The sequence below is a fragment of the Arachis ipaensis genome, chromosome B1, assembly GCF_059453495.1.
Source record: "Arachis ipaensis isolate K30076 ecotype BB chromosome B1, ASM5945349v1, whole genome shotgun sequence".
Classification (NCBI taxonomy): Eukaryota; Viridiplantae; Streptophyta; class Magnoliopsida; order Fabales; family Fabaceae; genus Arachis; species Arachis ipaensis.
In genome coordinates this window covers 71216255-71239069 of record NC_142436.1, presented here as the reverse complement: position 1 = coordinate 71239069, position 22815 = coordinate 71216255, and the positions used below count along the sequence as shown (strand labels likewise).

At 37.4% G+C, this 22815-nt stretch overlaps 1 non-coding gene and 1 pseudogene across 1 annotated transcript; both read left to right on the top strand.

Moving 5' to 3' along the window:
- Window positions 1–347: 347 nt before the first annotated feature.
- LOC148576976 (small nucleolar RNA R71) lies at window positions 348–455 on the top strand. Its single transcript, XR_015903569.1, has one exon. It is a non-coding gene; the product is annotated as a small nucleolar RNA R71 (small nucleolar RNA).
- Window positions 456–20153: 19698 nt separating this feature from the next.
- LOC148576975 (uncharacterized) lies at window positions 20154–22482 on the top strand (annotated as a pseudogene).
- The last annotated feature ends 333 nt before the right edge of the window (window positions 22483–22815 follow it).

Sequence of the window (22815 nt, the reverse complement as noted above, 5' to 3'; positions counted from 1 at the left end):
TAAGCTTCTTCTTCATAAGAAGCCTCTTGAGTACTGTTGGATGCAGCTTGCATTCCATTCAGACTCTGAGAAATCATATTGACTTGCTGAGTCAATATTTTATTCTGAGCCAATATGGCATTCAGAGTATCAACTTCAAGAACTCCCTTCTTCATAGGCGTCCCATTACTCACAGGATTCCTTTCAGAAGTGTACATGAACTGGTTATTAGCAACCATGTCAATGAGTTCTTGAGCTTCTGCAGACGTTTTCTTTAGGTGAATGGATCCACCTGCAGAGGTGTCCAGTGACATCTTTGATAGCTCAGATAAACCATCATAGAATGTATCCAGGATGGTCCATTCTGAAAGCATGTCAGAAGGACACTTTTTGGTCAACTGTTTGTATCTTTCCCAAGCTTCATAGAGGGATTCACCTTCTTTCTGTCTGAAGGTTTGAACATTAGCTCTAAGCTTGCTCAGCTTTTGAGGAGGAAAGTACTTGGCTAAGAAAGCCGTGACCAGCTTATCCCAAGAGTTCAGGCTGTCTTTGGGTTGAGAATCTAACCATAATCTAGCTCTGTCTCTTACAGCAAAAGGGAAAAGCATGAGCCTGTAGACTTCAGGATCTACTCCATTAGTCTTAACAGTATCACATATCTGCAAGAATTCAGTTAAGAACTGAAAAGGATCTTCAGATGGAAGTCCATGAAACTTGCAGTTCTACTGCATCAGAGAAACTAATTGAGGTTTCAGCTCAAAGTTGTTTGCTCCAATGGCAGGAATGGAGATGCTTCTTCCATGTAAATTGGAATTAGGTGCAGTAAAGTCACCAAGCATCTTCCTTACATTATTATTATTTTTGGCTGCCATCTCCTCTTCCTGTTCAAAAATTTCTGAAAGGTTATTTCTGGATTGTTGTAATTTAGCTTCTCTTAATTTTCTCTTCAGAGTCCTTTCAGGTTCTGGATCTGCTTCCACAAGAATATTCTTATCCTTGCTCCTGCTCATATGACAAAGAAGAAGGCACAGAAAAATAATAATAATAATAATAGAGATTCTTTATACCACAGTATAGGGATCCCTGTGTGAGTAGAAGAAGAGGGGGAGACAAAGAATGTAATATAATGGAAGAAACACAACTGTGAGGATGGTAGAGATGTGAGATGAGATGTTAGGATATGAATGAATAAATAGAATAAGATGGGGGAGGGATAATTTTCGAAAAATATTTTTGAAAAAGAGTTAGTGATTCCCGAAAATAGTTTTTGAAAAATGTTAGTATTTTTCGAAAATTTTTAAAATCAAAAATAAAAATAAGAATAATTAGTTAATTAAAAAGAAATTTTTGAAAAAGAGGGTAGATATTTTCGAAAATTAGAGAGAGAGAGTTAGTTAGGTAGTTTTGAAAAAGTTAAGAAACAAACAAAAAGTTAGTTGAAACAAATTTTGAAAAGATAAGAAGTTAGGAGGTTAGAAAAGATATTTTGAAACTAACTTTTTGAAAAAGGTAAGATAAGAAGATATTTTTGAAAAGATATGATAGAAATTAGTTTTTGAAAAAGATTTGATTTTTAAAATCTCAATTAATGACTTGATTCATAAGAAATCACAAGATATGATTCTAGAACTTAAAGTTTGAATCTTTCTTAACAAGCAAGTAACAAACTTCAAATTTTTGAATCAAAACATTAATTGTTATTCTTATTTTCGAAAATTTGGTATAAAAATAAGAAAAAGATTTTTGAAAAATATTTTTGGAATTTTCGAAATTACTAAGAATTTTGAAAAAGATTTGATTTTTGAAAAAGATTTTGAAAAAGATAAGATTTTGAAATTGAAAATTTGATTTGACTCATGAGAAACAATTTGATTTTAAAAATTTTTGAAAAAGTCAATCCAAATTTTCGCATTTGATGAGAGAAAAAGGGAAAGATATTTTTTTGATTTTTGAATTTTTTATGAAAAACATGAAAATTATGCAATGCATGAAATTTTTAGATCAAAACAATGAATGCATGCAAGGATGCTATGAATGTCAAGATGAACACCAAGAACACTATGAAGATCATGATGAACATCAAGAACACATTTTTGAAAAATTTTAATGTAAAGAAAACATGCAAGACACCAAACTTAGAATTCTTTAATGCTTAGACACTAAGAATTCAAGAATGCATATGATAAACATGAAAAGACACAAAACAAAAAATCATCAAGATCAAACAAGAAGACTTACCAAGAACAACTTGAAGATCATGAAGAACACCATGAATGCATGATAATTTTGAAAAATGCAAGATGCATATGCAAGTGACACCAAACTTATGATATGACTCAAGACTCAAACAAGAAACAGAAAAATATTTTTGATTTTTTATGATTTTCTAATTTTTTTGGATTTTTATTTTATATTTTTCGAAAATTATATGAAAAAGAAAAAATAAGGATTCCAAAATTTTTAACATGAACTCCAGGAATCTTGCATTCTTAGTCTAAAGCTTCAGTCCAGGAATTAGACATGGCTCACTAGCCAGCCAAGCTTTCAATGAAAGCTCCGGTCCAAAACACTAGACATGGCCAATGGCCAGCCAAGCTTCAGCATGTAATTCAGACATGACATGCCTGACATACCCTACAGTCGTGTAACAACTGATGGTTGGAAGCCTCAGTCCAAAAGAATTTAGACATGGCTTTACAGCCAGCCAGGCTTCACATGCTTCATGAAATACTAGAATTCATTCTTAAAAATTTTGAATAAAATTTTTGAAAACATTTTTATATTTTTTTTTTCGAAAACAGATGAGAAAATTTTTGAAATATTTTTGAAAAATTTTTGAAAATAAAATAAAAAGAAAATTACCTAATCTGAGCAACAAGATGAACCGTTGTTTGTCCAAACTCAAACAATCCCCGGCAACGGCAACAAAAACTTGGTGCACAAATTGTGATGTCCAGGCTCAAACAATCCCTGGCAACGTGAGCAACTTGGTACACGCAATCGTGATTACACTTTGATTATGTAAAATTTACGGCTCTTTCTTTCCCTGGCAATGGCGCCAAGAACATGGTGCCAATACCATGGTTCACAACTTCGATACAACTAACCAGCAAGTGCACTGGGTCGTCCAAGTAATACCTTACGTGAGTAAGGGTCGAATCCCACGGAGATTTTTGGTATGAAGCAAGCTAATCTCAGTCAGGCAGATATAAAATAGTAATGAGGTTTTCAAAATTAATTAATAGAATAGGGATAGAAATACTTATGTAATTCATTGGTGAGAATTTCAGATAAGCGAATGGAGATGCTTTCGTTCCTCTGAACCTCTGCTTTCCTGCTATCTTCATCCAATCAGTCTTACTCATTTCCATGGCTGGCTTTATGCAAGGGCATCACCGTTGTCAGTGGCTACATCCCCTCCTCTCAGTGAAAAATATGCTCACATGCTCTGTCACAGCACGGCTAATCATCTGTCGGTTCTCGATCATGCTGGAATAGGATTCACCCTCCTTTTGCGTCTGTCACTAACGCCCAACAATCGCGAGTTTGAAGCTCGTCACAGTCATTCAATCATTGAATCCTACTCGGAATACCACAGACAAGGTTTAGACTTTCCAGATTCTCTTGAATGCCGCCATCATTCTAGCTTACGCCACGAAGATTCTGGTTAGGAGATCTAAGAGATATTCATTCTAGCTTATTGCATGTAGAACGGAAGTGTTTGTCAGGCACGTGTTCATAGGGGAGAATGGTGATGAGCGTCACACATAATCATCACCTTCATCACGTTCTTGGGTGCGAATGGATATCTTAGAAGCGAAATAAGATGAATTGAATAGAAAACAGTAGTACTTTGCATTAATCCTTGAGGAACAGCAGAGCTCCATACCTTAATCTATGGAGTGTAGAAACTCTACCGTTAAAAATACATAAGTGAAAGGTCCAGGCATGGCCGAGATGGCCAGCCCCTCTGATCTAAGAACAATGCGTTCAAAGATGATCCTAAGATCCTAAGATGATCAAAAGATGCCTAATACAATAGTAAAAGGCCCTATTTATAATAAACTAGCTACTAGGGTTTACATGAGTAAGTAATCGATGTATAAATCCACTTCCTGGGCCCACTTGGTGTGTGTTTGGGCTGAGCCTGAGTGTTGCACGTGTAGAGGTCTTTCTTGGAGTTGAACGCCAGCTTTTGTGCCAGTTTGGGCGTTCAACTCTGGTTTTGGCTCCTTTTATGGCGTTGGACGCCAGGTTTGTGCAGAAAGCTGGCGTTGAATGCCAGTTTACGTCGTCTATTCTTGGCCAAAGTATGAACTATTATATATTTCTGGAAAGCCCTGGATGTCTACTTTCCAACGCAATTGGTAGCGCGCCATTTCGAGTTCTGTAGCTCCAGAAAATCCACTTTGAGTGCAGGGAGGTCAGAATCCAACAACATCAGCAGTCCTTCTTCAACCTCTGAATCTGATTTCTGCTCAAGTCCCTCAATTTCAGCCAGAAAATACTTGAAATCACAGAAAAACACACAAACTCATAGTAAAGTCCAGAAATGTGAATTTAACATAAAAACTAATGAAAACATCCCTAAAAGTAACTAGATTCTACTAAAAACATACTAAAAACTATGTCAAAAAGCGTATAAATTATCCGCTCATTAGAGCTCAAATGCTCCATTGGGTTCTCCGGAGGGAGCATCAGTTGCCGTCACTGAGGTGGTTGAGCTCCATTATTCCCTTTATCTATGTTATTTCTGTTTTCCTTGTACTTTACTTTATCTTTTTTGAATTCTAGTGCATGACCACAGTTAGTATTTTATTTCTTTCTAGTATTATTTTCTTTTGTTTTATTCTGGTTATAAGATTTCCTATGTATCTATCACCATGGTTAAATTAATTAGATGTTTCGAGTATATCATGAGCTATTTCAATTAATTAGATGTGGTACCCTTGCATTTACTTTCTGAATGTATGAATTAACTGTGCATGTCCTCATGCTAAGCTCAAGAGAAGCTATAAAGATGAAGAGGAATGGTATGAAATGCAACCTATGAATGCAACTACATGCTAAATGCTTTTACTTACTTGGTTAAGAGTAAATAAGTTCTCCAAGACAAATACAAACCAATTTCCACTAATTCAAATCATACAATAAAAAGCAAGTGAACTTGTAAGAAGACAGCTCATGAAAGCAGGGAACATAGAATTTAAGCGTTGAACCCTCACTGGAAGTGTATATCACTCTAATCTCTCAAGTGTATAGGGTAATTCACTCTAGTCTTCTCTAATCATGCTTTCTAAAACTTTGTTCTTCATCTAACCAATCAACAAAATTTAGTATACCAATGCAAACATCATGAGGTCTTTTCAAGGTTGTAATGGGGCTAAGGTAAGGGTAAGGATATATATATATATATAAGGCTAAGTGCGCTAACAAATTGAATCCTTGACTAGTCTAAGATCTCACCTAACATATACATACTTTATACAATTTTAAAATACTTGACCTAACTACCCAAATTTTTCCCACTTGTATTACATGCTCATGTATCAAACTTATTTTTGAATTTTGTCCCATGTGCATTGATTTTTTTTATTTTGCATTTGGGGTATTTTTTTCATTTTTCTTTTCTTCTTTTTCTTTTTTTTTGTATCCCCTTATTTAATTAATTAATATATTTTTCTTCAATGCACATGGTAATTTAATTTTTTTTATTTCACATGAGCATGCTTCCCAAATTTTCAAATAACTTATTCAATTTAATTCCCTACTTTTTCATATCATCCCATGTTCCCATAAAATTTCCTACACTTAAATTTTACACAATATCTATCTTAAGCTAACCAAGGATTCAACTTGGGATTCTTATTTTGTTTTTCTGCTTAAGACTAGTAATGTGGTTATAAAACAGAGGGGATTTAAAAGCTCAAGGGGGCTAACAAGGGTGATGTAAAAGGTAGGCTAATTTTGGGATAAGTGAGCTAAAATCAAACAATGGCTTCAATCATATGCAAACATGTAAATATACTAAATATTGGACATATAGATTGGAACAAAATATAGATTACAATCATAGAGAAGAAAACACACAAAAATAAAATATTTATGGTTAAATAATGTAACCATGCAAATAAGCTCAAAATCTCACAGGTTGTGTGTTCTTAGCTTTTTAAACTATGTTCCAATTACAACTTCAAAAAAGTTTTAACATAAAAATTTTTCAATTTAAATTAGTGAAAATTTTCAAAGAGAGGGTCTTAAAAGAATTTTATTACTTTAACCAAGTAGTAACTAAATGCACAAAATCAAATAAATATGCAATCAAATATGCAATTGCAGTAACTAATTTAACAAAGAAAATTTAAACATTGGTGTTGAAACAGAAGGTACTAACCCATGGAAATCGGTATCGACCTCCCCACACTTAAAGATTGCACCGTCCTCGGTGCATGCTGAGATTTGCAGGTGGACGGGGGTTGTGGTTCCTCAGCTGGGGCTCTTTTTGTTCCTTTTCTTGCCGGTAGTTTGGGAGTAGCTTTCTCTTTACCCTTCTTGGTGGCCATCCTGAAAAGGGAAAAAGAAAGTGACTTATAAAGCTAAGGGTTAGAGCAAGGAAGAGAGCGGGAAAGGTGGTAATCAATGCACAATAAAGAAGAATGACGTTAAGACACGCTCATGAGTACATGTGAAAAGTCATCAATGGAAAATAGCTAGTGCATATGATAACAATTGAATGCATGGTGTTTATTGGCATGCAGGCAAAGGCATGAGTAGCATAGATCAAGCATTCAATGTCCAAGTTAGATTACCAAGTCTTTCAAATTAGCAACATGTTTGTAATGACAATTATATTGAATGAATATGATATAAAAAAGGGTTTTGTGAAAAGCAGGCGTTCAAAGTAGTAGGATAAAAGATACTGAAAAGTAGTGCACAATGCCATACGGGCGTTTTCACAAACACATAGCATGCATGGTAAATAATCTAATGAAAATAATAAATTGAACATGCAAGCAACCCTTTAAAAATAAATATATATAATTGTCAAATAATTCCTCTAATAATCCACAAGTAAAATATAGAAATAATGACCCAAACAAATTTCTAACACCAATGAAAATAATGCAATGAATGAAAGTATGCAAATAAATTAAAATAAAATAAAAAGAAAAATAAGAAGAATGAGAAGGGAAAGAAGATAAGAAAGGAAGAAGAAAGAAATAAGAAAAGATAAGAAAAATAAGGATTAGAGAAGAAAAAAAAAGAAAATTGGCTGATCTGGATATTCTGTGCGCCGCTTGTGACGCGGTCGCGTGAGTGACGCGATCGCGTGGTGCGTGATAAGGACAGGTGACGCGGACGCGTGGGTCACGCGATCGCGTGGCCTGTTTTGTGCGATTGGCGCGAGTGCAGCCTTGCGGTCGCACAACTCTCTGTTCGAAACTCTTTTTGCCAAAAATCTGGGTGATGCGATCGCGTGGGTGGCCATCTTTTGAAAATGACGCGAACGCGTGGGGTACGCATTCGCGTGGGAGGGCTTGGGCTTCCAGCACGAGTCCAGCCCAACTCCAGCTCAACTTTCTGCCATACACCCATTTACGTCGATTCCACAGAGCCACGCGTTCGCGTGGGTGACGCGGACGCGTGGGGAAGCTATTTTTCAAATAACGCGGCCCCGTCAGCGACGCGGTCGCGTGGATCAATTTGAGCCATTAGCGCGCCTCCAGCCACGCTTTCGCGTGACTCTCTGTTCATCCTCATTTCTTCCGAACGCACATACGACGCGGACGCGTCGGTGACGCTGTCGCGTCGCGTGCGAAAATCCCTTTTTTTTTAAGTCTGAAAAAAAAATATGCAGAATGCACTGTTAATATGAATGTGATGCAAAACTCCAGGTTCAATATAATAAAATAAAATGAAACTCAAAAACAAATAAAACTAAATAAAAATGAAAAAGGAACGATTATACCATGGTGGGTTGTCTCCCACCTATCACTTTTAGTTAAAGTCCTTAAGTTGGACATTTGGTGAGCTCCCTGTTATGGTGGCTTATGCTTGTATTCATCCAAGAATCTCCACCAATGTTTGTATCTCCAGTAACCTCCGGGGTCCCAAACTAGGCGCAGAAAGCCTTCAAGTAAGTTAAAGCAAGTGACAAGGCCCCAAGAGTGTTGATTACCGGGATGAATTCCGAGGTCCCAAATCTTGCTTTTGCACCCGTCTTTAAGTTGATTATCATGATTCCATCCGGGTGGTTCAGCTTTAGAATTCTCACTGAAGCGTCCAAACAACTTCCTGGACCCATTCAATTGAGATTTACACCAACCTTTGCTTTTAAACTTAAAGCTTCCAACCATGATGAACTTTGCAGGACAATTCTTACCACTGGCCATCTTCCTCTTACTCTTAATGCCACAAAAAGCTCTAAGTTGACCATCCGTCTCTAGTAGCCAAGGGATATGAATTTTACCCACTTGAATGTTGTGAAGGATGATGGCAACTTAGGGGGAGGGGTTTCCAACAACTTTGGCAAGGTAATTTCAAGCTCCACTCCCTTGTGCTCTTCTTTGACATCTTCTACCTCTTGATCAACCTCTACAAAATCTTCAACCATGATCTGCCTTGGAGGTTGTACGCTCTTCTCAACATCAACATCAAACACCGTGGAAGGAGACTTTGTGACTAGATTTTCCAATGGAGGTACAGCATCTCTTAAGTCTGCAACCACTTCTTCCTTTTTAATAATTGCTGCTTTGTCCAGTTGTTTAAGTATAAAATCGTACTCATCCTCGATGTTTTTCTTTCCATGACAACTCCTTTCAACTATTCTTTCATCTTCAAGGGTCTCTCCTACCCTTACCCGTAGGGCCTCCTCTAGCTCTTTATGAAGTATGAATTCGCGAAGATGATTCCTTCTTTCCTGTTTCATATCAATAGCATAATTGGGATCATCTTGCTTTTGGATTGATGGATGTGGGTGTTCTTCCATGGAGGGTGGTGATGGGATGAAAAGATCATTATGTGGTTGAAAAGGAAGTGCACTAGAGCTTGAGGGTTGATTGTTGAAGGTATTTGGTGGTCTGATTTGGGCAACGAGAGCTTGTATAGTAGAGTTTAGATTGGCAAGTGCTTTCTCCATGGAGGTTTGGGGTGGATCTATGTATGGTTCATTTGGTTCATAAGGTGGTTGGTATGGTGGATGTAGGTTAGGGTCATATGGAGGTGAATGGTGGAAAGGGGCTTGTGAGTATGGTGGTCCAAAGTCATGTTGAGGAAAGAGGTCATAGGCATATGGTGGTGGTTGTTGATAGTCCACTGGAGGTGGTTGTTGCCATGAGGGTTGATCAAATCCTTGTGGCTCCTCCCATCTTTGATTGTTCCAACCTTGATGCCTGTTCTCATTGTAATTTCTTCTTCCTGCAACATAATTGTAACCAGACTCATAGCCAAAGGGGTGAGAGTTCATAGTAGCAAAATAAAAATTAAAAATGAAAATAAAAACAAATTTAAATTAAAAGGTTATTTAAATTTTGAATTTGAAAATTAAATTTTGAAATTTGAAATTTGAAATTTTGAAATTTGAATTTTGAATTTTGAATTTTAAATTTTTGAAATTTGAAATTTGAAATTTGAAATTTAAATTTTGAAAATTTTAAAATTTGAATTTTGAAATTTGATTTTTGAAATAAGATAAGATAAGATAAAAATTTTAAAAATAAAAATCTGAAATTTTTTTTTCGAAAAAAATTAATTAAAAATATTTTTGAATTTAATGAGGAAAGAGAAAAACAATAAAATGACACCAAATTTCAAATTTTTAGATCAAAACGAAGAAAACAACTAAGAACAGCTTGAAGGTCAAGATGAACGCGAAGAACAACTTGAAGATCAAGATGAACACTAAGAACAAATTTTTGAAATTTTTTTTTTAATAACTAAATGAAAACAAATAACCTCTTAATTTATGGAAAAGCAAAAAATAAAAACAAATAAACAAGCAAAAATAAAAAAAATATTTACAATAACCAATAATAAAGCACACGTTTGCAATTCCCCGGCAACGGTGCCATTTTGACGTTAGGATTTTTGCCAGTAAAGAATTTCATAAAAACAGTCGCGTTGTAGATATAGTCTCTAAACCAACAGAAATCCCTTCGTACAAACATTTTGGTTGTCACAAGTAACAAACCCCTTTGAAATTGATAACCGAGTATTCAAACCTCGGGTCGTCTTCTCAAGGAACTGCAGGGAGGTATGTTCTTATTATTGGTTATGAGTTTTTAAATTGGGGTTCTGGAGTTTGGGCAATGCGCACAGGTATAATTTCAAGCAATAAAAAATAAATAAATAACTGTAAAATAAACTTTTGGCAAGGTATGAGAAATTGGAGGTCCAACTTGGTTATCTCTCTCAACAATAATGAAAGTTGAATCTTAATTCCTCTTAGTTAACCTTTAAAGCAAAGGAAAGTCAAGAGACTAATTAGTTTGACCTTCGAATCCTATTTATTTCCTAAGAAAAAGTTAGAATTATTGAAGTTCAGTTCAATTAGCAAGATAGCGATTATCAATTATGCTGAGTTTGATAATGTTGAGTTACTGATTTCTTAACCAAGACCAAAAGGGGAAAATCTAAATTATTTATATAAATAAAAGAAAGCAATCATAAATCTGAAATACCTCAAATAATATTAATTAAGAAAATCATAACATGAATGTAGCATAAGCCAAATAGGCAACATAACTAATATAAGTATTAAAGTATCTGAAAGTAAGAGATAAATATAAAGCAAAAGAACATTGAACCTGGGATTAAGAGTCACTCCTAAAACTAAGAGAAGTCCTAAATCCTAATCCTAAGAGAGAGGAGAGAACCTCTCTCTCTAAAAACTACATCTACTCCTAAAATTGTGAATGTGAGAGCCTCCCCATGAATGGATGCATTCCCCCACTTTATAGCCTCTAATCTGTGTTTTTTGGGCCGCAAACTGGGTCAGAAACAGCCCATAATTCGCTGGTTGCGAATTCAGATTCGCTAATTTTCGTCACTTGCGACGCGGCCGCATGGAGCACGCGGTCGTGTCGCCTAGCGTCAGGGGAACTATAGCATATTATATATCAAATCGAAGCCCCGGACGTTAGCTTTCCAACGCAATTAGAACCGCGTCGTTTGAGGGCGAAGAGGTCAGGCTGGACAGCTTAGCAGTTTCTCCAACTTCTTGTATTCCTTCCACTTTTGCATGCTTCCTTTCCATCCTCTGAGCCATTCTTGCCCTGTAATCTCTGAAATCACTTAACACACATATCAAGGCATCTAATGGTAATAAGAGAGGATTAATAATAAGCAAATATAAGATCAAAAAATCATGTTTTCAATCAAAACACATAATTAGGAAGGAAATATAAAACCATGCAAATAGTATGAATAAGTGGGTAAAGAGTTGGTAAAAACCACTCAATTGAGCACAAGATAAACCATGAAATAGTGGTTTATCATTCATCAAGACCACTTCTATGATGTGGTGAGGTATAAAAAGGTGATACCCGAGGTCGCCTTTAAGCTCAAAGAAGAGGAATATCCAGAGATCCAACATGAAATTTGGAGAAGGGATTGGGAAATTCTGACTAATCCTATTTCTGGAGTTAGAACGCTCATGGTGCAAGAATTTTACGCTAGTTAGAGTTTATCCAACGCTCCATCATCCCCACATGTAACCGATCTGAGGTTAACATAGTCTGAACAATAATAATTCATTGCATTATGCTCGGAAATGAGGTGAAAGTGCACGAGGTAATACCTCAGGAGCTCTACAAGGTAGCTGGCAAAGCCTCCACCCATGCAAGGCTAGCATTTCCTCACCTCATCTATCGCCTATGCCAGTCAGCTGGAATAAGCATAGCAGGAGATACCCTGATTGAGGAGGACAAGCCCATCACCAAGAGGAGGATGCAACATGCCACGAAGTAGACGCTTGGACCACAGCATGAGCCTGTTCAGCTACCTGCACCTGAGATCCCGGAGATGCCTCAGGGAATGTACTTTCCTCCTCGTGACTATTGGGACCAACCAAACACATCTATAGGGGAGCTGACCTATTCGGTGGATCAGTTGAGGATTGAGCACCAAGATCAAGCTGCCACCCTCCATCAAATAAGGGAGGATCAGAGGATCATGAGGGAGGAGCAGCAAAGACAAGGGCGAGACATAGAGGAGCTCAAATGCTCCATTGGGTTCTCCGGATGGAGCATCAGTCGCCATCACTGAGGTGGTTGAGCTCCATTATTCCCTTTATCTATGTTATTTCTGTTTTCCTTGTACTTTACTTTATCTTTTTTGAATTCTAGTGCATGACCACAGTTAGTATTTTATTTCTTTCTAGTATTATTTTCTTTTGTTTTATTCTGGTTATAAGATTTCCTATGTATCTATCACCATGGTTAAATTAATTAGATATTTCGAGTATATCATGAGCTATTTCAATTAATTAGATGTGGTACCCTTGCAATTACTTTCTAAATGTATGAATTAACTGTGCATAATTGATATTAAGGTTAAGCATATTGGCTCTTGAAGAACAGTGAATTTAGAGAAGTATTATTGATTCTCTAAAAAATAAAAAATATTGATTCTTGAAGTAAGAAAAAGCAGCAGGAAAAGAAAAGAAAACTAATAGAAAAAGAAAAATAAAAAGCTCAATGAAAAAAGAAAAGAGCAAGGATCCAATACTTTGAGCATCAATGGTTAGGAGGGTCAAAATTGTCCTAAAAAGCTCAAATGAGTTACTATCCCTAACTAAATACTTATGGTGGAAGGTATCAAGTAAAAAGCTTGAGACTGAGCAGTTAAAGTTGTGATCCCAAAGCTGATGAGTAAGCTTAAGAACTTTGGGCACCATTGTCTGGGAATTTAAGCAAAGCTAAATTCGAATCCAGAGGGTTCTCCCAGTTAAGTGCCTGTGGTGTTTATGTATCTGGTGGTAATACGGGAAAACAAAACGCTTAGAGTCACGGCTAGGCCCAAAAGGTGCAAAGCACCAAAAGAAACTGTGTTCAAGGAAGAAGAAAAACTAAAAGAAGAGAATCAATAATATCATCTGGATTCCAGTTCCAAGGGATGTCAATACTTCTAAGCGTCAAAGGAAAGTGAGATGCCAAAACTGTTAAAAAGTAAGGAGCTAATAATCCCATTCAATATTTGGAACTGAGCTTTATTGACAACTCTGAGACCTATTGTATTTTTCTCATCTTTTTAGTCCTACTTTGTTTTTGGTTTCTTGAGGACAAGCAACAGTTTAAGTTTACTGTTATGATGAGTGGATATTTTATACTCTTTTTAGTATCATTTTCTTAGTGTTTTCAGTTACATTTTATCAAGTTTTAGTAGGTTCTAGTGCAAAATTCACCTTTGGGATGCTAATTTGAGCTTTTGTGTTTTTATTATGATTTCAGGTGATTTTTGGGTGAAAATGGCAAGTTTTGACAAAGTTTGATTCAAAGGCAAAGAAAGGATAGCAGATGCTATCAAATCCTGACCTCCGTGCATTATAACGAGCCTATCTTGAGCTATAAAGGTTAAATTTACGCGCTCTCAATGGTGCTGGAAAGCTAATCTATACTTTTCTTTGGAAAGGACTGCCCAAAACGGGCGTTGAACGCCCAACTTACCCCCTTTCTGGCATTCAACGCCAAAGAAGGACCAAGGCTAGTGTTGAATGCCAAAAACTGGCGTTCAACGCTACCAAGGGAGCACAAAGTAGCATGGATGTTAACTTTCCAACGCAACTGGAACCACATCATTTGGACCTCTGTAGCTCAAGTTATGGTCGTTTAAGTGCGAAGAGGTCGGCTTGACAGCTTTTGCGATTCCTTCATTTCTTCATGAGTTCTCCATTTTTACATGCTTTTTCCTTCATTCCCTTGATCCAATCTTTGCCTCCTAAATCTGAAATCACTTAACAAACATATCAAGGCATCTAATGGAATCAAAGGTAAGTTAAGATTAAACAATTAAGGACTTAAAAAGCATGTTTTCACTCTTAAGCACAATTAAAGGAGAATTTAGAAAACCATGCTATTTCATTGGATAAATGGGAGAAAGGTTGACAAAACCCTCTAAATTCAACACAAGATAAATCCTAAATATGGGATTTATCATTCATCCAATCACGGCCTTTGGCTCAAAATTCATTCATGTTCAAACAATCACGGCGTCCGACCCAAAATACACCACAACACAATTTAACTTTTTCAATACCTCAATTGAGGCTTATAACTTACCAAAAGAGTGTATCTCACCTAATCACGGTCTCTGGCCCAATTCTCATTCAATATTCATTAACCAACCGAGGTCACACATTTCACCATTATTCAACATCATATTCAATCAATAATTCAATTTCTACTTCATTGACAATAATTCAACCTCAAGACATACCATATCACATAATTCATTCAAGTGCACTAATCCAAAATCATCACAACACCAATCATACCACTTCAACCTATTCTAGAAACGTCTAACCTAGGTTTTCATATAACGTTATATAATGTTTATCCGAAACTAAAATCCACACCTTCGTTGACGGCGGTTTCTCAAATCCTTTGAATCTCCTCTACGATCACACCCAAGATTTAATCAACGCAACCAAGCCTCACCCAAAATCCTCCTCCAATCAAATGGTGCATCCAATTCTGCACCAAATCAAACCAAGTATTCAAGCTACTCTGTTTTAATCTAATCATACCAAATATCAAGTATTCACACTAGGATTTTCACTTAAAATTGGGGATCGTGGAGGGATTAAGTTTTCTTAGTTTGTACCACATAATCATGGGTCAAAACTCTTTTAGAAATTGTGCTTGAACTTTTCCTAAAGCATTAAAATCATAATTTTTCAAGACCTCAAATCCCAAATTCAAAAATAACATGAAATGGAGAAATGGAATAAGGTTCTTGGAACTACTCATCGCAAAAGTTAGATAGAATCGAAGAGGATGAAAAGATGATCACGTGGCCACAAACGAATCGTCGATCAGAGTTCCAGTTTGAGAGAAAAGTGAAATTGAATGGATGGGTGAATAGTAAAATTTGGGTTAGGCTCTCTTCTTTAGCTCCTCGTGGCTCTCCTTCTCTTTATGAAATGAAGTAAAATTTTGGGTGAAAAGGGGGGTGAGTCACGTTTTATATTAAGTCGCGAGTTAAACATTTTTGTCCTTTTTGCCTATTCGCCCCACCTAAGGCCAAAATCTTTAAGATAAGGGTTCTGGTATTTATTCTAGATATTTTTCTGGTTATATTTACAGTTTTATTTTCTCGTATGCAGTACTTGATAAACTTAAGCCTATATAGTTAATTATAATGCTGGTATACATTTTTCCAAAATTAATTATATTTTCGCACTCAAATTTATTTTCTAAGTTAAATTTTCACTGATGATTTTTCAAATTGTAAAATTTAAATCTTTTAACTCTTTTAGCTCACTTTTAATTAATCAATTAATTATCTAATTAATTATTTTTCGGGTCTTACAGCATGTGCCTTGCTTTCAGATGAAATGATTGAGACTTTATTGAAGGAATTTTCAAAACCATGTCAAGCAAACTATCCGGAAACGTTGTGACAGACAAAGACCACGCCATGTGAGAGGCTATCTTAGAAGTATTTTCTGGTATACCACACATCCTTTGTAAATGGCATCTTCGTCATAACGTTATACAAAATACAAAAAAAAAAGTATTTTTTGGATAACTGATAAACTGCTATTTTATGGTTTATTTTATATTGAATTGAGCGGATCTTATCAATTATTCTCACACTTATGCATATAATTCGCATGTTTTACATTTTCCTTTCCTAATTTTATGTTATGATTAAAAACATGCTTCTTTGGCCTTAAATTTGCTAATTTTAATCCCCTCTTATTACCATTCGATGTCGTGATATGTTTGATGAGTGTTTTCAGGATTTATAGGGCAGAAATGACTTAGAGAACGGAAAGGAAGCATGCAAAAGTAGAAAGAATGCAAGAAAATGGTGTTTTGAGAAGCTGGCAGCGACGCGTACGCGTGGACGATGCGTACGCATGACTGGCGCAGAAGACGAGTGACGCGTACGCGTGACCAAGATTTTTACCAAGTGACGCGTACGCGTGACAGAGCGTCACGTGCTGCACTATGCAGAAGACGCTGGGGCGATTTCTGGGCTCCTTTTGGCCCAGTTCCAAGCCTGAAAACACAGAATAGAGGCTGCAGAGTGGGGGAATCAAGCAGATAACACTTCATTCACATAATTTTAGGTTTAGATGTAGTTTTCTAGAGAGAGAAGCTCTCTCCTGTCTCTAGGTTTTAGGTATCTTAGTCTTAATTCTTCTTAATTTCAGCATTCTATCTTAATTTAATTTAGTTTTTTTCTACTCTTATTTATTTTAGCACTTTAGTTTATCTTCTCTTGTTGATTTCGCTATTTTCCCATGTTGTTTATGAATTCTCATTTTAGATTCAATTTTCTATTTAATGCAATTTGAGGTATTTCATAATTATTTTTCCTTTCTTTGTTTGTTATTATTGATATTTACAATTGGTTATTTAGATTTAATATTCCTTATTAGTTTTCTATATTTTTATGTTGTGCCTTCCAAACGTTTGATAAAATGTTTGAGTGGGTTTTGATTTAGCTTTTTACATTTTTAACTTGGATTGATTATTTGGAGACTCTTGAATTATCAAAAGCCTTTTGTTGATTGGTGTTTGAAAGTTGCTACTTGGCTTGAGCTTCACTAACTCTAATCTTTGATTAGGACTTGTGAACTTAAGTTAATTATTGCTCACTTGACTTTCCTTCATTTGTTAGAGGTTAACTAAGTGAGTGCAATTTACAATTACCATCACAATTGACATTGATAATGAGGATAGGAATTCCGATTATCAATCCTTGCTAGGACTTTTCTTAATTTTTAGTTTATTTCCGTGACATTTAAATTCCTTGTTCAACATTTAAAAACCCAAAAAGATACTTTCCCATAGCCAATAATAACTACACTCTCCTGCAATTCCTTGAGAGACGACCCGAGGTTTAATACTTCGGTTATTTTTATTGGCTTTGCTTAAGTGACAAACAAATTAAATTTGATTGAGGTTTAATTGTCGGTTTAGATCTATACTTGCAACGCGATTATTTTTGTGAAATTCTTTACCGACGATTTTTTCCCCATCAATTTTTTGCGCCGTTGCCGGAGAATTACAAACGTGGGCCTTATTATTGGTTATTGTGAATATTGTGAATAATTTGTTTTTTCGTTTCTTTGTTAGTTGTTTCTAGTTTTAGGAGTTTAGTTTCATTATTCCTTATTAGTTTTTGTTTTTATTTTCTCTTGATACTATAAATTCTCACCCCTTTGGCTATGAGTTTGGTTACAATCATGTTGTAGGAAGAGGAGATTACAATGAAAGCTTACATCAAGGATGGGACAATCAAAGATGGGAGGAGCCGCAAGGATTCGATCAACCCTCTTGGCAACAACCTCCACCCACTTACTATGAGCAAGAACCATTCCAAGGTGCATATCAATCCAATGGATATGGTGGACCCTCTTGTAGTTACCAACAAGCCCCAGCCCCACCATATGTCTATGAAATCCCTTCTCAACATAGCTTTGAACCACCATACTCACAAGCCACCTACTACCAAAAGCCCTCATATGATCTTAACCCTTATCCACCATACCAACCACCTTATGAGCCATATGAACCATATATAGAACCACTCCAATTTCAACATAATTACCCTCAAGAACCACCACCTCCATATACACCTTGCCCATACCCATCAACCCAAGAGCTATATGATCCTAATCATGTTATTCAAGCAGAACAAGAGTCAAGGGATCATCTCAAGGAGACACTGGATCAACTTCAAGCAACCATTCATCAAATGGAGCGAGTGGAAAGCCGAAAAGCACACGAAGATCACATGGCTAAAGAATCTCAACTTGAGAACAAGTGATTGAAGTGTGTTCTGCAACAAGTGGAAAAGATAGAGAGTGCTGAACCACCACACCCTTATTATGATGAACCACCCTCATATCATGAACCTTTCCTCCCAAGTAATGAACCCTCATATCCACCCCAATCTCCAATGGATGACACTCTAAATGTTCTTCTTCAAGAGCAAAGAGAGATGCAAAGGACGACACAAGAGTTCATAGCTACCTTGACCGAGGTAGTAGGTAATTTAGCCTCTTTGCGCTTCGACACTCAAAGTACTCTCATAGCTACATGTGGAGAATCAATAGAAGAGCGTAGCATGAAGGAGATACTAGAAACTCTGGTGGACAATGAAGAACATGACTTTGTATTGGAACAAGTGGAGGAAGCCGTAATAGTCGAAGAGGAAGAAGTGGTCGAAGACTTAGGAGATGCCGAACCTCCATGGGAATCTAGAGTTGTAGAGTATTCCTCCAAGAAGATTGAAATTGATGTCAAGAAGGCTTGTGCACAACCTCCATGGCATATTCCTATTGAAGAATTGGATGGGATAGATCAAGAAGCAAGTTCCCTTGGTGATGATGATCATGAATCAAGTCTTCCGAGTGATGAATTTACATCTGCAAATAAACTCCGTGGGTATGAAGAGCCTTCTCTAAGTGAGTTTGAGAATGATGAGGAAGTAGAAGTCCTTCAGAAAGGGTGGACGGGAGTTGAATATGCTTTGTCAAGATCGTTGGAGACTTCTCTACCTAGGTTGCCATCTAGTCCTTCACTTGAGTGGGTAAAACTTATCTCTATTCGCTTTACTGTCCCACTTGAGTATGGTATTCTTGAAACGAATGGTCAACTTAGGAGGCTTTGTGGCATTAAGCGTAAGAGAAGGATGTTCAGTGGTTGGAGTTGCAAATCTAGACTCATTAAGGTCGCGATTTCAAGAGCTAGATGCAAGGGGATCAACTTTGGGAGCTCCAAGCTTGCAAAGAACGCCCTCAAGGCTTGGCAAATTCACTTCGGAATGCTGAAGCTTATTGGAAGTCCAAACGTTGGTGGAAGTTCCAAGATGAGTTCAAGTACAAGCCACCATGACAAGGAGCTCACCAAATGTCCAAGTTAAGGACTTTAACTAAAAGTGCTAGGTGGGAGACACCCCACCATGGTAATTTCTTTCTAATTTCCCTTTTTGTTTATATTAGTAATAAGTTAAATTATCAATTTTAGTTATGTTTATTTCGTTTGATTTATGGTTTAGTTGTTTATTAATTTCTGGTATTATAAAAAAAAAAGAAAAAAAAGAGCGTGTGTCGATGCAAATTTCACTCTCTAGTAAAATGTTACAGAGAGTTGGGCTGAAACGGCGCTGGAATTGTGCGTTTAGCACAACCCCACCCATGCGTACGCGTCGCTTTCATTTTGTGGCTCCCACGCGTGGGCGTGCCTGACGCGCATGCGTCGTACGCAATTGCTGCCCCATTTAAACTGAACAGAGAGTTGCGCAAAAACGGCGATGGAATTGTGCGTTTAGCACAATTTCACCCGACGAATACGCGTGCTGCACGCGTACGCGTCACTTTCGTTTCTCTCCACCCACGCACACGTGTCAGTGACGCGTACACGTGGGTTTGAATTCACTAACACCCCTTACGCGTAAACCCTACCCACTCGCGTCGTTTACCCCTTCCCCCTCAACGTTACATTTTTCTTCTTCTCCCTCCAAAACCCATAACCACCCTCCATCAACCAGCACCGCCACAGCCATTATCGCCGGCGAATTCCCTTTCACCATCACCAAACCCTTCCTTCTCTCTCAGCTGTTTCCTTTCCGGTCGCTGCACTTAAGGCAGAATTTGGAGCCCTGTTTTGTGTGCTTCCCTGTGCTCTTCACCGTGCCACCCTCTACCGCTGTAGAACCACTGTGGCACCGCCACCACTGGGCCAGTAACGCCTCAGTTCTCTTCCAGTCGCTGCCCATTCCTTTTCCATTTCCATTTCTGCTCTCCCAGGTTCCATGTTCTTCCTCTTTCAATTTTACTCTATTTTTAAATTTTCTTTTAGTTCATTTTTCAAGTTTATATCAGTAGTTGATTAGTTTCTGTTTGATTAGGTTAGATAGAATTGCATGTGGTTAAGTAGTTAGGATGTGGTTAGAGGATTTAGGGCTGATTTTTACTCTTTTTTTACTGTCTGAAATGGATGATTGAACACTGCTTGTCGAATGATGATGATTTTGGTGCTACATGCTTTCACATGCTGTTATTTGATACTGTTATATATTGATCAATGCTGATGCTTTAATGTTACATGTTCACAATTTGTTTGCTCATTGCAACTCTTTGTTCTTGTCATGCATTGATGCTCAGTACATTGTGGATTATGCCTGTTGCTGTTCAAATGAAGATCACTATTGTTGTATTTTATTTCTTGCTCTAATCTAAACTTAATCACTCAATTCATGATGCTTAATTGTTTGAATTCATGTTGAATACTTATGATTGGTTGTTAAATTCAAAGAAATGAATGCTGCCCGGTTATAAATTCTTACTTTTTCTTATTGGTGGCTGGTTTTAAAACAAACAATTCCTGCTATTGAGTCCTTATTTCAAATTGAACTTCATTCTTGGATTGAGCTATGTGTAATTGTTGAATATTTATCACTTGCAATTGACTACTGAATTCAATGAAGAAATGCTACCTGCATCTACTACTTTTGTGCATTGTTGCTGATTTGGTGATGTGTTTCAAGTCATTATTTTTGTTCACTCTCAATGAAGGAATGCTGCTATGCTATTTTGAGCTGTTTTGTTTTGCTTAATGTTATCTAAATCATATGGAATTACTGCTCGGTGCATCTGTTTGAATTCCTTCAAATTCATGTGACTTGTTGTTTACTGCTGTTTTAATTCGGGAACGCTCAAAGTACTACTGGAATGTTGTCGAACTTTTCTAAAATCTTTATGCTATTAATTTCCAATTGTGAACTGAATTTGGCATATTTTAAATTTATTTCTACTTGATTACTGCCAAATTCAATTCATGAATTGGTCGGCTAGCATTTTCAGCCCATCTTTGCTTCCCTTTATTTGAACTACTTCCTTGATGGCGACAAGGAACTATTTGGCGAAATTCTGTGTCAAATAGAACCTTGATTGTCCAAGCGATTTTGAACCTCTTTTCTATTTTTAATTTTGTTTCAAGTTATGTCAATACCCTTCTATTTCTATTTTTCTGTCTGTTTGCTTATTTTCCTGCTTTTCTTTCCTCTACTTTATTTAATATTCTGTATCCTGTAATTTCTATTTTCAGGATGTTTGACAGAGGGAAATGCAGCCAAGGTTACCTCAAGTAAGAGGAAAAGATCACAGCCATCCACTGAACCGGCGACCTCAGGCTTATCTGAGCGGATGCTTAATGAGAAGGATAAGGCTGACCAAGCTACGTGTCTAACATCCCATATAAGTTTTCCAACCTATACTGTGAGCTCAGATTTGAGCACTTTGATAAGCAGAACCTCATTGTGGAAAAGAGACTAGATGTACCCTCTGATCTGAAGCAGTATACTGAGCGTTGGATTGCGGAGAGGGGTTGGTTATTTCTTGACAGAGAGCTAGTGCGAGTGAATGAAACTTGGGTCCGAGAGTTCTATTGCAATTACTACCGAGCGACCCTTGATGCCGTTCATCTCAGAGACATGCAGATTCTGGTTACAGAGGAGGCTATTGAGGACATCCTCCATTTTTAGCCTATGATCAGTGATAAAGATGCCTTCCATCAGGCCGAGGAGGATATTAAATGCATGTCTTTTGATTGGGATACAGTGTATTGTACGGTTGCCCTTCCTGATACCCCTTAGGAGCAAGGATCCAAGAAAGAGACTTCGAGAGGCATTAAGTTCGACTATCTGATTAAAGAAGCCAAGCTGTGGCAGCAGATTTTATGTACCTATGTCATGCCCAGTACTCATGCTACTAAGATCCCGGCTGATATAATAGTTCTGATTTGGTGTGTCTTAGAGAAGGAGTTGTACCTTCCATGCCTCATCAGGAGATACATGTACCGGGCCAATATCAGAGGCAACTTGCCATTCGCTTGTTTGGTCACACAGCTAGCTCATCGGGCTGAGGTACCCTGGGAGCAGGGCGATGAGGCACTGGCCGCTCATAGTAAGGAAAAGGTTATCCCTTGGGGTGACTGATTTGGTGACCGCCTAGTAGCCCGGCGCAGAGACCGAGCATCCATAGTAGCAGCTACTGAGCTGGCTACTTCTTCAGCTGCAACAGGACCATCTGCACCATCTCAACTAGCACCTTCATCTGCATCACAGCAGGTCTACCATCTTGTGCAGCACCGCTTTGAGCACCTTGATCAGATGGAGCGCTGCAATCAGCGACGCTATGAGCAGTCTGAGCGTCGCAATAGTCGACGCTATGCACATTTGAAGCTGATTGTGACTTCGGGGCGTACTGACATCCTCTCTGAGCTTGACACACCCTCGGAGCACTCTGAGCAGGAGGAGGATGAGTAGGTAGTGGCCCAGCAGAAGGAGACTCATCCTGAGCATCCTACAGAGCCACAGGCACCTACACAGCCACAGCCGACAGAGCCAAAGGCACATCCTTCGACAGGCGACGATAGAGATGTAGGCGATGATCATTCACACCTACCTTGATTGAGAGCATCAAGGACGATGCTGTGATTTAAGTGTGGGGAGGTCACCATCATCGGTGGAGTCTATATTTTGGTGAACTATTTCACACTTTTGTTCTATTTTGCTTTATTTTGTTCTAATTTTCTTTTAGTACTTGCACATTTTTATCTTATTGTACTTTTGTTTATTTTTACTTTGTTGTATTTTGCA